This window comes from Rhynchophorus ferrugineus, unplaced genomic scaffold, assembly GCF_030347505.1.
Source record: "Rhynchophorus ferrugineus isolate W39M unplaced genomic scaffold, kcgeb_rfMv2 rfM1, whole genome shotgun sequence".
Classification (NCBI taxonomy): domain Eukaryota; kingdom Metazoa; phylum Arthropoda; class Insecta; order Coleoptera; family Curculionidae; genus Rhynchophorus; species Rhynchophorus ferrugineus.
The window spans coordinates 96751435-96765776 of NW_027472580.1; the positions used below are offsets into that span (position 1 = coordinate 96751435).

The window sequence follows — 14342 nt, forward strand, 5'->3', positions numbered from 1 at the left end:
GAGACGTCGTCGTGATGGTATTTTATACCCTGGAACTGCATGGTACCAATCCACCGGCGTTGCCAACCTTTGTAGTTGTTGATGGTGAATTGGTGGTGGCCTAAAAGGTCGTGGCGGTCGCCACATAACTCCCCTCCTAGTGGAACAGCCGTGGAACGTACGTATATGTGGTGCAAGTTCCGGAATGCACCCGCAATCACGCAAACAAACGCCCGGGGACTGCTGATGAGATGGGGATCTCAACCTGAGCGAGGAGTTTTACGGGATCAGCTGCCATCGGAGCTGTAGCAGGACGTCGTTCGTCTTGAGGCGTTTAGCTTTGTTTGAGGGTACCTGTAAATGTGTTACGTGTCCCGTTTCGTGATGCGAGGGTGCTCATGTGTTGCTGGTATACATGATGGGCTTCTGTGGTTTTCGTCCATCAGGCTAGTCTCGTGGGATGTCGTCGACCACGTGATGTTGATGAGTTCCGTTCCTCGTGCTATCCTTCCATGCACGTGTCAAGCACCTGTCGAGTGGCTTATGTTGAGTTGATTTACCTGTTAGGCACTTTGATCACGTCGGGGTCACCAATTGTAGGAATGTTCGTCGGGTCGGTCAGTCGGTCGAAATGTGTGGCTGCCGCTGCGATTATTTGTCAGAACACTCACTACTATTTTTGGAAGGAATTTGCACGGGAACTAAAAACACTGGTTGAATCAAAGTTGTTTATTTTAACTTACGATTGATACATGTGGTCGATGAGAGAATTGACAGGATATTAGGTTAAGTAGAGGAAGTACGGTAGCGCTGTGGAAATGGTACTGTTACAGGGGGACGGTGATAAGAAAAGAGAGCGAGACGTCGTCGTGATGGTCTTTTATACCCTGGAACTGCATGGTACCAAACCACCGGCGTTGCCAACCTTTGTAGTTGTTGATGGTGAATTGGTGGTGGCCTAAAGGGTCGTGGCGATCGCCACAAATACATTGTTCAAAGATTCTATTGTCATATTTGTATGGATTCGAAATATCTGTAAAATCAGAAAGATATATATGCATAATAACAAATAGACAGAAAACATATACACACATGATGATATTTCATTCTTACCTTTACTATATTCTTTAAATAAGTTCGGTTTCCATATTATTTAACATAAAAATATATCCTTTGTTCCATAACAATCTACAAAGTTGGTGTTATAAAATGATAATATTTTTCTAATAATTCATAACTTATACTCTTCGAAAATTTTTGAAATTCAAGCCACTCGAAACTTCTATGTATATGATGTATAGGTTTTTTACTGTCGTCTAAATATGCTGCGCCGACTAATATACGTATAGTGCCGAAAGTAGCCGAATCTCCGGACCACGATGATATTTAATGAATCCTTAGAGAGGCGCTGTTAACTTTTAAATCGGGCCGCGTATGCATGCCAAATTGATTAACTCGATTTGTGACAGGACTGGCGTTTGATTATGAAATGTGGCCGAATGATTGGAAACCCGCTTCTGGTGATAGAACACCCGGTAATATCAATTAGTGAGAAGGCCGACGTCGACGGCTCGAAGGACCAGCACGGGAAAGATGATGAATGGTGGGGCGACACGATCAGATGATCCATCACGGCCGAGAGATTGCAGATGTCGGCCGGAGGTCGAGCGGTGGTTCATCTATCATTGCGACGACGTGGCCGACGTGGAATAAGAAACGGACACCGGGAACTTTTCCGAATCGTGGAGGGAATGGAAAACCGCGCACACGAGGCGACGGGATTAAAATGAGAACGACGGGAAAAAGTCAATCATTTCAATATCATTCCTATTGTTTATAGAGGAATATTTTATTGTCCTCGAAAAGATGTAAATGTAATATATTCCAATGTATTAGTTATATTATGTCTTTTAAACAAGCGTAGGCAACTATCGACTGAAAATAGTCGAAAAAGTGGATAGTCGGAAAACAGTCGAAACAGTCGATAGTCAAAAAACTAGCGACTGAAAATAGTAATTACTATTTTCAGTCAAATGTACAGTTCAACTGTTTTTTTTTTTCAATTCGTGATGTCAGACAAAGATGTACGAATCCTTTCCTGTACAAATTGTGAGAGAGGAAAGGACGGAGATAATTGCTTGGGGCAGTTAATTTTATATGTGCTTATATTTTACAACGATAGTATAAGCGAGACGGAGATGTATAAATACTTTCAACAAACTAAACTTTTTAAATAATATACTATAATAAATATACACACTCGAATTTAAAGAAAAACATATACTTAATCATAGAAAAAAAACTAGCCCATAACAAATAAAAATGATCTGAATGAAACGATATAAATGCTTTATTTATTATTGAACGGAAATATTTTTAACAAAAATCTAGAGGGTAATCGAAATATTACCTATTATTGCCATAAAAATAGTCAAAAGTATTTTACTATTTATCATTCCCAATTTTAATCTTTTTATCCTATTACATTAAGAATTTTGAAAAATATCGTACCAAAATGTTATAATATTAATATACAATGTATTGTTACTTACAAGCAAACTACCAAAAAAATCATAAAACTATATATATTGCATATAAATCTATGTAACCATAAAGTGGGTATATTTTTGTCAAGGTCGCGGCTAAGACGACAAAGCCAAAACGTTAAAAATCAGTCGAATGAAACCAGTAGAACCAAAAATAGTAACTAAAAGTACAGGACTGAAACAGTCGATAGTAAATAGTAACAAAATCAGTCGGACCGAAAATAGCGACTGACAACAGTCGATAGCAAAAAGTAGTCAATTACTAAACAGTCGATAGTCGATTTCAGTCGATAGTTCCCAACACTACTTTAAAGTGTTGTTTATTTTATTTTACTAAAAATTAGGGTACAAATAAGTCTATTTTTAGTGTCGATCTCTATTTTTTATGTCTTTCTGACAGAATATAAGTCCGCGACAAAATTTTAGCACAATACAATTAAATACTATATACAATTAAAAATGACTAGCCAAGGTATTCATGTAAATACTATTAAAAAAACGCTGTTGTTTATAGTAATATCGTATAGGTTCCTCGTAAGATAGTACCCGAACGACAGGAGAACAGTATGGCACAGTTACGTAAAATGAACTCAGCAATAGGTGCATCCTACACCACTTTCCTATCTTGAACCAGACTCGTCAGCAGCGTTTCATACAGCTTTTTAACATCATCTTAATATATATCTTTTTTCGCTCAACAATATTAAATTATATACGATTTGAGTACACAGCAGCACCAAGTTTCATGTTAAATGAGAAAATTTAATCCCAAAATTTAATCCCAAGAAAATCTGTTTATAATACAGGAAAATTTAATTTATTTAAGGACCACACTGCAACAAATGATTCCACTAAACAATACCCAACTAAATAAAATCAACCAATTAATTTTAAGTGTCAGAAGCTTCGAGAATGCAGACGTCTATCCTAATACGGTTTTAGTCACAAAGCCAAATAGAAAGCCACAACAAGTAACCAACAACGATATTCAATATCAAAAGCATGAAGACAAATTAACAAAAGGAACAGGATGGATAATTTAAAAACAAAAAACGGAAAGTAACGACAACAAGTAACGAACTCAAAAATAGAGTCCATAAGAAACTAAAATTTCTCCACTACTTACCTACCTCTAAATTTAAAAAAAATTATGCAACTGGAATATTATAAGAAGCAATAGTTGTTAGTCATAAAGTAATAATGTTGACTAATAATGTATTTGTGGAAGAAATGTATATGTAAAATAAAATAGTTTCAATACAACTACTTGCAGCCCTAAAAGTGAAAAGACAGCACTCTTGCCTCAATGGAGAAAGTGTCAGACATTTGGATACACCCAGTTTTTTGTAACAAAGATACAAATTGTGTTAAGTGTTCTGGACGACATCTAAGAAAATACTGTAGATTGTATATATCTATTTTTTATTGCTTCCAAAGAGAATTTCTTCATAAAAACGTTGAGTGTTGTTATTTTTATTTATTTATACATTCTGTATAATTAATTATTATATTTGGTGAAAATGTTTGATCTCGAAAGGTAATTAATGGGAAAAAAGTGTAGCTTAGTTAAAAAACCTGAAATAAAATAAAGTCTATTTAGTTAATACAAATAGAGTAGAATATATCGACAACGTATTTCGAGGAACTCATTAAAACCAAACTAGTACTAATTGATGCAATTTGCCTTTTCAACAAGTTGTTTGAATTTAATGATGAATGTTTTTCTTCAATAGGTGCCTTAAAATAATTTTAAATGCTAATATTTAAATAGAAGTCCAGTTTTCTAACTTAAATTAAATACATTAAACAAAATTGATGGTATCAAAATAATTTATTTTAACATGAAACACTATTTTATATTTATATATCAGTGATACATTATTTTTTTCCGCTAGTATGACTCTAGCCACATTCTTTAATATGGTGTCCATTGTAGGCTTCACATACCTTCATTGTTTCTAGGTATGTTGATCCAATGATACCGTGCAACAAATTGTATCACTTTAATCACTTTCTCGTCATTTTCATTTAAAGTAATAATAAGCAGCGATTTGAAATTCATCAAAACAAGCAAAGCATTGAAACAACGTTGTTTGCCTGTATATAACCTGTAGTTATTAAAACTAATATTTTGAAGAAATTGCAGACGTTTAACAACCGGGCGAGTTTTGCAGGCTGGCTCGTTTACATATTCGAACTTATCAGACAGCATTGTGTCTCTTTTTAACTAGAATAAAATGAGAAGGAAAATATTGTCTAATTCTACAACGAATTTACAAATTGCTGCAGATAATACATTAAACATCTTGATGCTGTGAGTTCACTGTTTATATAGCATAATTTCAAAAAAGACCTAGATTAAATTAATCTCACCAAAATCAGCAAATATTAAACAGTGCATTGCACCAATTATCAACTGCCTTGATGTTTTCCTGTTGTCTCTAAAATCAAGATACATACATCAGCTGCAGTAACATCCTTCATAATAAAGGCATTTACCAACTACATGTGCAAACGTATTCCCACGAAACAGTTTCTCGGTGTCATCAGTATTTTATTTTTTCCTTTGTACGTACACACACGAAGGAACAAAGAAATAATTAGCGTCCCATTCGATCGCATTAAAAGAGTTTTTCCACGTCCATTGTTCGGGCCCGTGAAATGATTGACGTGTCCATTCGAACGAAAGCTGACGTTTTAATGACCCGACATTAACATAATCGATATTATCGGTTGTGTTTAGTACATTTTTCAGTTTTTCACGGTGGAATAAGCAAATTATAGGTTTAAACCACTATATGATTACTACCTTCGACCATCGAATGCTGTAGAGCATCGGACATGTACGAAATATTCAGCAAATATAATTTGATGAGATATTATGCCATAACTTTTATAGTCATTAGCTCTAATTAATAAATATAATTAAACAGTAACTCGAACTAAACTCCTATTTATTAAAATGTATACTAGTTGATTTTTTTTTCTGATGAAAAATAACCTGTAATTTACATTTTGTTTTCGTCTAAAAACTAAAAAAATTAATATTTCTCTTGAGTTTAAAAACAATTTGACAAATTATCATTGAAATATAGCTTCAAAACGTTTACAAGTTGTGTTCGGAAAATTTTCACAATTTGTGTTCTAGTATTTTAAACACACTAAAATCAAAATGTAGCACAGACCGCATAATACTTTGCTTTGCACTAGCACTATTTCACTAATTCATTTGGTTTCATCCTCTTCAGTCTTCTTGCTAGGTTTGTGTTGTGCTAAAGTTGGATAACTTTGACCTTCACATAGTCCACCTTTGTTCGTATCTACTGCTAAATTCAGATATGGTTTGGTCAACACTATCCATTTGAAGATCCTAATAGACGTCCCTATATCGGTAGTATTCTGGAAATGCTGGACCACTTGGATGTTGCTCTTTCTGGCACAACTCCAGAATTGCATACCATCAGTCTAAACAAATTTCAATATTCCCATATATAATAGAATTTTGTTATATATAGACTACTTGGAATTTCTTTCAAGTAGCCAATACATTTTCTTAAATTCCTTCGTCTTCAGTTATGCTCTTTTTGTTTTTTACAGGAACTTTCCAATTATTCAGTCGGCAAAGGACATCTAGGACGTAGACGGAGACTCATCTAGACGTATCATTGAGGGAAATTGAAATATATGATAGGAAATATGCGAAAGAACAATGAGATGGTATAGGGGAGGAAAGACCCATGGACGTAGAGAAACTCCATAAATAAGAAGATACAATAAACAATAAGGAATTAAGATTAAATAATTTAACAGAAAACCAATGAAAATATAAGAATGAAAGCAAAAAAGAAAATAAGAAAACAAAATGATGCATGATAATGACAATGTTTAAACAAAGGATAAGAGATTATGGACTAGACAAAAATTCATCCACTACGAATGACTTCAAGAAAACTTCGAAGTTAATTCAAACTTTAGATTTATTTAAAAAATCGGTTATGGTATAGAAATAACATTTCTTGTTTTTCTCTTTTTTTCTATTTATTTCTCGAAAATTCTAACGAAGATAAGACGATGTTTTGTTTTCTAGACCGTTGGATGGTCACGGGAGCGGCAGTTGCGGCTTTCATAGACCGTAGAACGATGGGCAAAAGGAAAATTGCCGGCTTTAGTTACACACAAACCCGACCGTATGATTTCGCCTGTATCGGGGTGTGTTTTCCTAGGTACTTATTATAAACATGGAGGGTCAAAAAGGTAGGTAAATTACCGGTCTGGCGTCAGCGCGCGGAAGGACACTCATTTTTTATTGATGGCTTCACTGATAAAACACCCGACGACTTTACAACGCGCTGTCTGTTGTCAAGCGGTGAAAATAGCGCGATGTTTACAAGAAAGTAGGCACGCTATAAAATCGAAACGGTTTTATCTTCAGGTTGTAACTGTATCGCGTTTAATCTACGCGTATCAGCTCGACAAACAAAAACTAATTACAATAAAATCCCTCGCCACTACATCTGTCCTTGTGCAAACCCGGCGACTGTAAAAGCGTCAGCGCGCCTTAAGACCACTCGACAACGATCATAATTACCAAGACATTTGACTATTTACTCGGGGCAAACAAGACCGGTGCCTCTGTTTATCCAACTTTCGACATTTTAAACTGCCAGAATGTGGTAAAAGCGGACAAACTATTTGTTCAGTACAGATAAATATTTGACAAAAGTCTCTGGCTTTGTGAAATCCTTTCTGTCGCTTTTTCTTCACTGTCAAAAATAAATAGTAGGTGTACAAGTCGTGATTTTTAAACATTTCGTACGTACAATCGTTTCATTCTTACAATGAACAACATTTGTTACGGTTTAGTTACGTAATATGAAAATGATTTAATTGAAAATCTAATTACTTTATATACACAAATTGAAATTAATTTAATTAGAAAAAATTTAAAAACCTATTTATTTAAATGTGGTGTACAAAAATGATAAATGCACAATAAATTATATAATTTTGCATAAAAATAACTTTATTACATACATAACACTTTTGTTGAATATGATTATGTTCAATAGTTTATTGGTGTAGCTAGCGACTTTACATATCACTACAGAAAAGGGTCTAAAAGTGTTAAATAGCACAATTATGACTGTCAACTTATAGGTCAACAAAACATCGAATAATGTATCCATTAAACATACTACAGCTAAAGAATTCATATGTTGTCATATGATTGATTGATTTCTTAATCACATGCACATTTTAGAAAATATTATTTATTTAAGTTGTCTTTTTTGTTCTTGTTCCAATAGATAATGTTGTTACAGTATTGTATTAATTAATTTATTATTATAGTTTTTTTAAATACTAATATTTAAATAACTGTTTTTAATTGAGTTATATTAAGATGAAATAAATAAAATGAATAATATAGCATATTTCAACGTCGAAGTAACAGCATATAATATTAATGTGAATTGAGAGAGAATTATAATTATACCTACATATTAAGTTACTGTTGTATGAGTTCACATTCTAAAATCGATATGGACCTATGAAGTCTAGTTATGAGAATGTTTCGCGAAAAGTAAGATAAAAAAATACAAATATTTCAAAAATCCTAAGAAGTTTGTTAGATTCATCTAGATAGTATATTTTTTTTATTATTTAATTATTATTACATCGTTACTAGTCGTTTCCGACTAACCTACAATTTGTCTTTATGATATCTTAAATCTAGGTAAATAACTAATCTAGGTAAGTAACTATCGGCCCTATCTGGTGAAATAAAGTTTATACATGTCACTGCTGTATTTTTTATTATATGCACCTCATTATACAACACTACACAAGATCAGATGGTTTGATTCTTTTGAGTCCGTGTCCTGTTCTGGTGGCATCCAAAAGCTGCAATACTTTTAATATTCGCATGAGAAAGGAGTCTTTCCACATGCCCCCTTGCAGCTCTTTTCATTTCTTGACTGACTGTGGATATCTGAAGATCTCGATGTAGATAATCAGTCCTATAGTAGGTGCGCCCACAATACCTCTCAGTACTTTGTTCTGAAAAATGTGTATTTTATTTATGTTACACTTGGCAGAACATCCCCATAATTGAACTCCGTATGTCCATAATGTCAGTATTTGTTTAAATAATAGCAATTTATTATGTACTGATAATTGTAATTTTCTTCCAATTAGCCAGTACATTTTCCTATATTTCAATTCCAGTTCTTTTCTTTTCTTCTTTATATGTTCCAGCGAAGTTTTGCATGAAGATTCATTCCGAGATATTTTGCGTTGTTGCTATTTGGATGATAGTTTTATTTAATATTATTGATACTTGTATAGTCTGTTTGTAGGTGAACTGCACATGCACAGATTTACTTTCGTTAATTTTTATTTCCCAAGCTTGTGTCCAATTATTTATATTGTCACTATTAATTGTAATCTTCGTAGGCTTCTTCACTATTGTCTCCGACAGCTACTGCGATTATGTATCATCAGCAAATGTAGCCATTCTCCATTTGTGGCATATCACAAGTGTAGAGTAAGTATAGAAATAATTACCTATATGAGACCTTCAGGTGCCCAGTATTACTCATGAAATCAAGAGAAACGCAAAGAGACATAACCTGAGACGTTCTTATATTAATATTAAAGTATTGCAGATCTTTAAAATTGCTCGACTAGAACAAAGACTTAAAATAATCAGATTATTTAATCTAGATAGTAATGCAGTGAAGCAGACAAACGTTGTAAACCAGCATTTTAGGTTAATACTGCAACATTGCGACGTGCTGACCTCATATACTTTGTTGAAGGTGATTGGATAGACTATACCTGAATATTATGACTATGGAGACTAATTAAGAACAGATGGGTTTTCTTAGATATATACTTAGTTTTTAAATTAATATAAAAACAAATTGAAGATTGGTAGGTACATAGATAAATATAAACAATATAAAAAATGTTTAGTATGAATCATTTTTTAAATATTCACACAACTCAAAAGATCACTGATATATTTGGATGTACATCATCGTTTATTGTTTATTCTTCATCGAATAAATAATTGTGAGGTAAGCCGAACGGAAAGTCGAAAACATTAAGCATTTCCTCGAGAATTTTCTTTGGAGAAATTAAAAAAAAAACTTTTTACGAACCATTAATAATTGCCCATCATGGTCATTATCATCGGCATCGGCAAAAAAGCGCTGGTTATTAATCTTTGTCGGTTTAAATTTATTTTGGCCAAAGTTATTACACTTCGCATGTCAGACGGATTATTAATGTTTGGCCGATAATTAATTGTGCTCAGCGGCGGCAGTTCGCTGGAGTCGATTTCGTGCTGCCGCTGCTGCCGCCATGGCCTGCAGCAGATAGATGTCCTTCTACGGGCACGATCCGAAAAATATAACAGCGACCGAAAACCTACATTTTCCAAAATATTCTTTGATATTTATAGAAAACTAATTCTGATAATTTTCCCATCAGTATTAATTAGATTAAAACTGGTAAATTTAAATGGAATCCATCTACAACGATATTTATTTCATTGCACAAACATATATCTTGAAATATTGCCAACTGACGGGTCTCCTACTAGAGTGAGAGGCCTCAACAAGATCCAGTTAAAGCAAATGCAAGTTCAGGTGCTTGGGTTCAGTAATACACGAAAGAAAAATGGCATTTAATGCTAAAGTAATCATTTGAGCAGAAGCTTTTGCTTCTCTAAGATGGTATTAGATGAGAGGATATGTTACAATCAGGAGTAAAATCCACTTCCTTCAAGCGCTTTACCAATTCTTCTAAGAGGCTTCGAGACTTGGATACTGCTACAATCTTACATATACAACCTTGAAGCCCTTCAACTGAAATACTTAAGGTAAATTCTACATGTTTCTCGCCGACATTGCATTAGATACAAGTTATTAATTTAAATGCGACAATCAGTGCAAAATTGATGCACAAAATCAGAGACGGAGTTTACAATAGTTTGTACATGTTAGTCAAATGAATTGTAAAGAAATTCCTCACAGACTGTGACGAAATCGACCAAATCAAATTTGGATGGGAGAGACAACGAATAACTCCGGAATAGACATGGATCAATTTCATAGAAAGCAATCTGAAAAATGTAAGATTTAATTAATATTAAAACTAAAGTTAATGGCGAATATTCGAAGCCCTTAGACGCCAACAGCAGTGTTGATTGAGAAGTAAACACTCTTCACATGCGCAGGCTATTATTTCAGAATTATTTTGCAAAGAACCATTGATGCATAGCCAAACATAGCAAGAAGGTTCCTTGCAATTTTCATTGAAGACTTTGAAGGAGTGAACACGTCAGCTCATTCTGCCATTGCAACAACCTCATGAAGCCATTTGTGGAATTGTGACAGTTTCCCCAACTCGGCAAAGTTTTGCATCAAATTCATTTGTAATATCAGGTCAAAAAATACCGTAATGTCTCTTTTAGAGATCTTGTTTTACTTTGAAGAATTAGTGAAAAATTAATATATATTTGTCTTGAAATATATTTTCGAAGATATCCAGCTTGTCATCGGAGATACTTTGTATCCAATCAGAGAGACTAAACCACATATTAATTTCCCATTTTATTTTAACTGTGTTAAGTGCATTTAAATATTTCAGAGTGTCTTTCAAAAATGCAACAACAACAAAAAAAACAGCTAGTTACTAGCTCACATTTGTTATGGTCTCCAGATGTTTCCATGGTTCATGCGTATGCAAGTTTTGGCAAGAAGACAGTTAGTTGTTTTATACTGTTCAGAAACGTACAGTAACTTGATATAAACTCAGCGAACAGGCCCTGTGTTGAATTATTCGTTCTCTTATTATAACGGATCTTTCAAAATATATAGGTTCATTATTTTTATTTAATAAAAATGTTTATTTGATTACGAATCTATGAGACCCTCATGTCTGTATATATATCGCCAATTTTCACAAGGTTAAAAGTGAATAACTGGATAACTGATTAAGGAATGTATCTTAAGTGTATTACTATCCTAACATGTACACTTTTCACAAATTATCCACCCTACTATATATTATAGGAGATTATTAAGCGTATCATATCACTGCACTTTAATCTGGAGAAAAAATTATGGCACATTTCCGGAAACAAACGTTGAATCAGATGTACCAAGCCGCAACTATCAACAATCGTCTTAATTACACTCGGTCCCCATCATCATAGCAAGTCTAAAGACCTTTATTGATGGAATTACGCTAGTCAAACAGACTGCAATTTCTGCGTGTCCAATAAATTACTTCGACATTTTTCCTGTTCGACATTTGCCGCGTAAATATTGATTGTGCAGTTACATTATTTCTAGGATTTTACAGAATCAATCATCGTTCGAAGATTAGAGTATCGAAAGCGGTGGATTAGCACGAATGGAATTTTAACTGACTGAAATTCTTTGAAGTTGTGTACATATTTAGTGGTGGTAGAATATATAATTTCGTTATTAATAAGTGTGCTTTTATACTGTATACCACGGAAAAGTGTTTAAAAAAAATTTAGAAAAACTTCCAAAGTGTCTGAATATTTAAAATAATGAGGTTATTATTCATTTTAAGTGCAGTATTTTTCCTCTTTGTAACTTTTCATGCGGGACAATATGTTTTAATTGTTAATATGAATTGTTTGAGCAACAATTCGCTATCTATCCAATTTGATGGTCGTAGACAGTCGACCCAAAGCAATAAATATCGAACATAAACCGATAAAGCCCTCGCACTGTAACAACATGCCATATTTATTAATTCATTTTATTCCCGTTATTGATGATTTTTCCGCTTAATGCCGGAGATAAACTTTTTACGACCCGCTGACAAGTTATTCTTTTATTCCCCCGACAGTAAATTTCGCCCTTCCCTCTCGCTCGCGCTCTCTGTCCGCTCTCTTTGTATTAATGTTCGACTATGGGGCCAATAAAATTGCCCCCCGGACAAAAAATGCACGTTTTAGCTTTTTATATATCATTATTCCACTGTCAGTGCTAATTTAGTTAATTCGGCTCGGTAAGGGTGTTGTAATTGTTCGAAAGGAGTGGCAGGTTCTGCATCTGCCGTTCACACAACTACCTCCGTCCAGTCTTATTATTTACGCGATTTAAAAACGGTATAGTGCCGTTTAGATGCATAATGAATAAAATGCACATTATTTCTCTACATAAAAGAAATATCTAGTAAAATTACGCTTAACATAATTTAAACACGAGAAACAGGTAACAACCTGAGAGATTTTCAAAATTATTTTAACTAAATAAGCTCAGTTTAAGCTAATCACAATTCACTTTGGCCAAAGTTTGTCTCCTTGTTTGTTCGCTGATTTTTTTAGTCTTTCTGTATATGTTTGTTTGCTTCTACATTTTTAACAAAAAGAACCCTCACCAAATCATCTAGTCGCCCCCACTAATAATATCAAGCCTGATCAAAAAAACTTCGAACATAAATGCTCCTAGTAGAGATAGAATAACAGTTCCAATGCCAAATCACATAAAATTTTTCTCTCCAAAGATTCTAAGCAAGCGTCTAGCATAATATATAAAACAATAAATCTAGACTTACCTGATAACCCAGTATAAATAAACCCATCATTCCTGGAAAGTAAAACCTTCCAGGATTCAAGAAGGATTCCAGGATTCACTTTCCCTGTGGCTTGCATCATATACAACCTTTACGTGTCCGACTTTCCATTCTAGATAAAATTATAACAGACCATTTGCAAAGGAAATGACATATACCATCTTATATTACCTCTCCTGTGTAAAAAAGTGCGCTTTCAATCTCAGTAAAGCAAGTCTGTTCAAACTCATGTTCAAATTGGTTCTTCTATGCGGAGATAATAAAATCAGATCAATCTGGAATCCCTTATTATATATCAGACTCTCGTAATCGCACCTTGAAGGCGGTATCCCCTTAGTACTGGAGTTTCTAAAGGCATTATAGGCCAGCATCATCACCAGAGCAATATAGCTTCTCAACCAACGACCAACTTAGATATAAAGATATAAAATATAAAGGAAACATCATAAATGATGCCTATTTTAAATTATGCCTATTTTAGTTCTTAACAGTTTTAAGACGAATTTTTAATCGTAGTATTGTAATCAATATTAAGCGAGTTCGATTAACTTTGATTCTAACAAGATAAAACAATATTTTATACTAACCACAAAACCAACTTTTACTCACTAAGTTCGATTCGATATTATGAACATGTAACTGAAACATGAAATAATTGTCATTGAACTGTCCAATTTTGTAAATAAAATGAACTGACTAATAAACCAAAATATCTTGCTTTCAAGAAAAAGATGCTACTGACCGTTAAGCAATGTAAAATGTGTGGTATAAAAAAATTATACCATCAAATATACTTTTAATAATATACATTGCAACAATGTTTTTGAATAAAGCGTCAGAGTTGCGAAAATTGTCAAAACTTATTTCTACACTACCTTACTAAAATTTATTTATTGCTTATTCAATAATTCGCCGGAACCTTTGCCCGGTGTCATCAACAATTGATAATAACTAACAATAAAGCCCAACGATAGAGGGAGAGAACAGTAATGATTAATGTCTTCACTGAATGTCGTAGATCGCCTACAAAACCGAGCCGCGTCTATTTATATTTACAAATGTTCTCTCATCAGACGTCCGAGCCACTCACTCGATCCTCGTTCAAGTCGTATTTTTTGTTGTTGTTGTTGCCGTTTCCTTTTGCCGGCTTAACTGATTAATTATGCTCATTTAATTACCGAGTGTATCCAATTAATG

The 14342-nt window shown here is 33.7% G+C and overlaps 1 long non-coding RNA gene across 1 annotated transcript; it reads right to left on the bottom strand.

The window, feature by feature from the left end:
* Positions 1-4337: 4337 nt before the first annotated feature.
* LOC143194400 (uncharacterized) lies at positions 4338-5279 on the bottom strand. The gene is made up of 2 exons (XR_013005320.1): positions 5025-5279; positions 4338-4966 (listed from the first exon to the last, which is right to left on the bottom strand). It is a non-coding gene; the product is annotated as an uncharacterized LOC143194400 (long non-coding RNA).
* Between the last annotated feature and the right edge of the window lie 9063 nt (positions 5280-14342).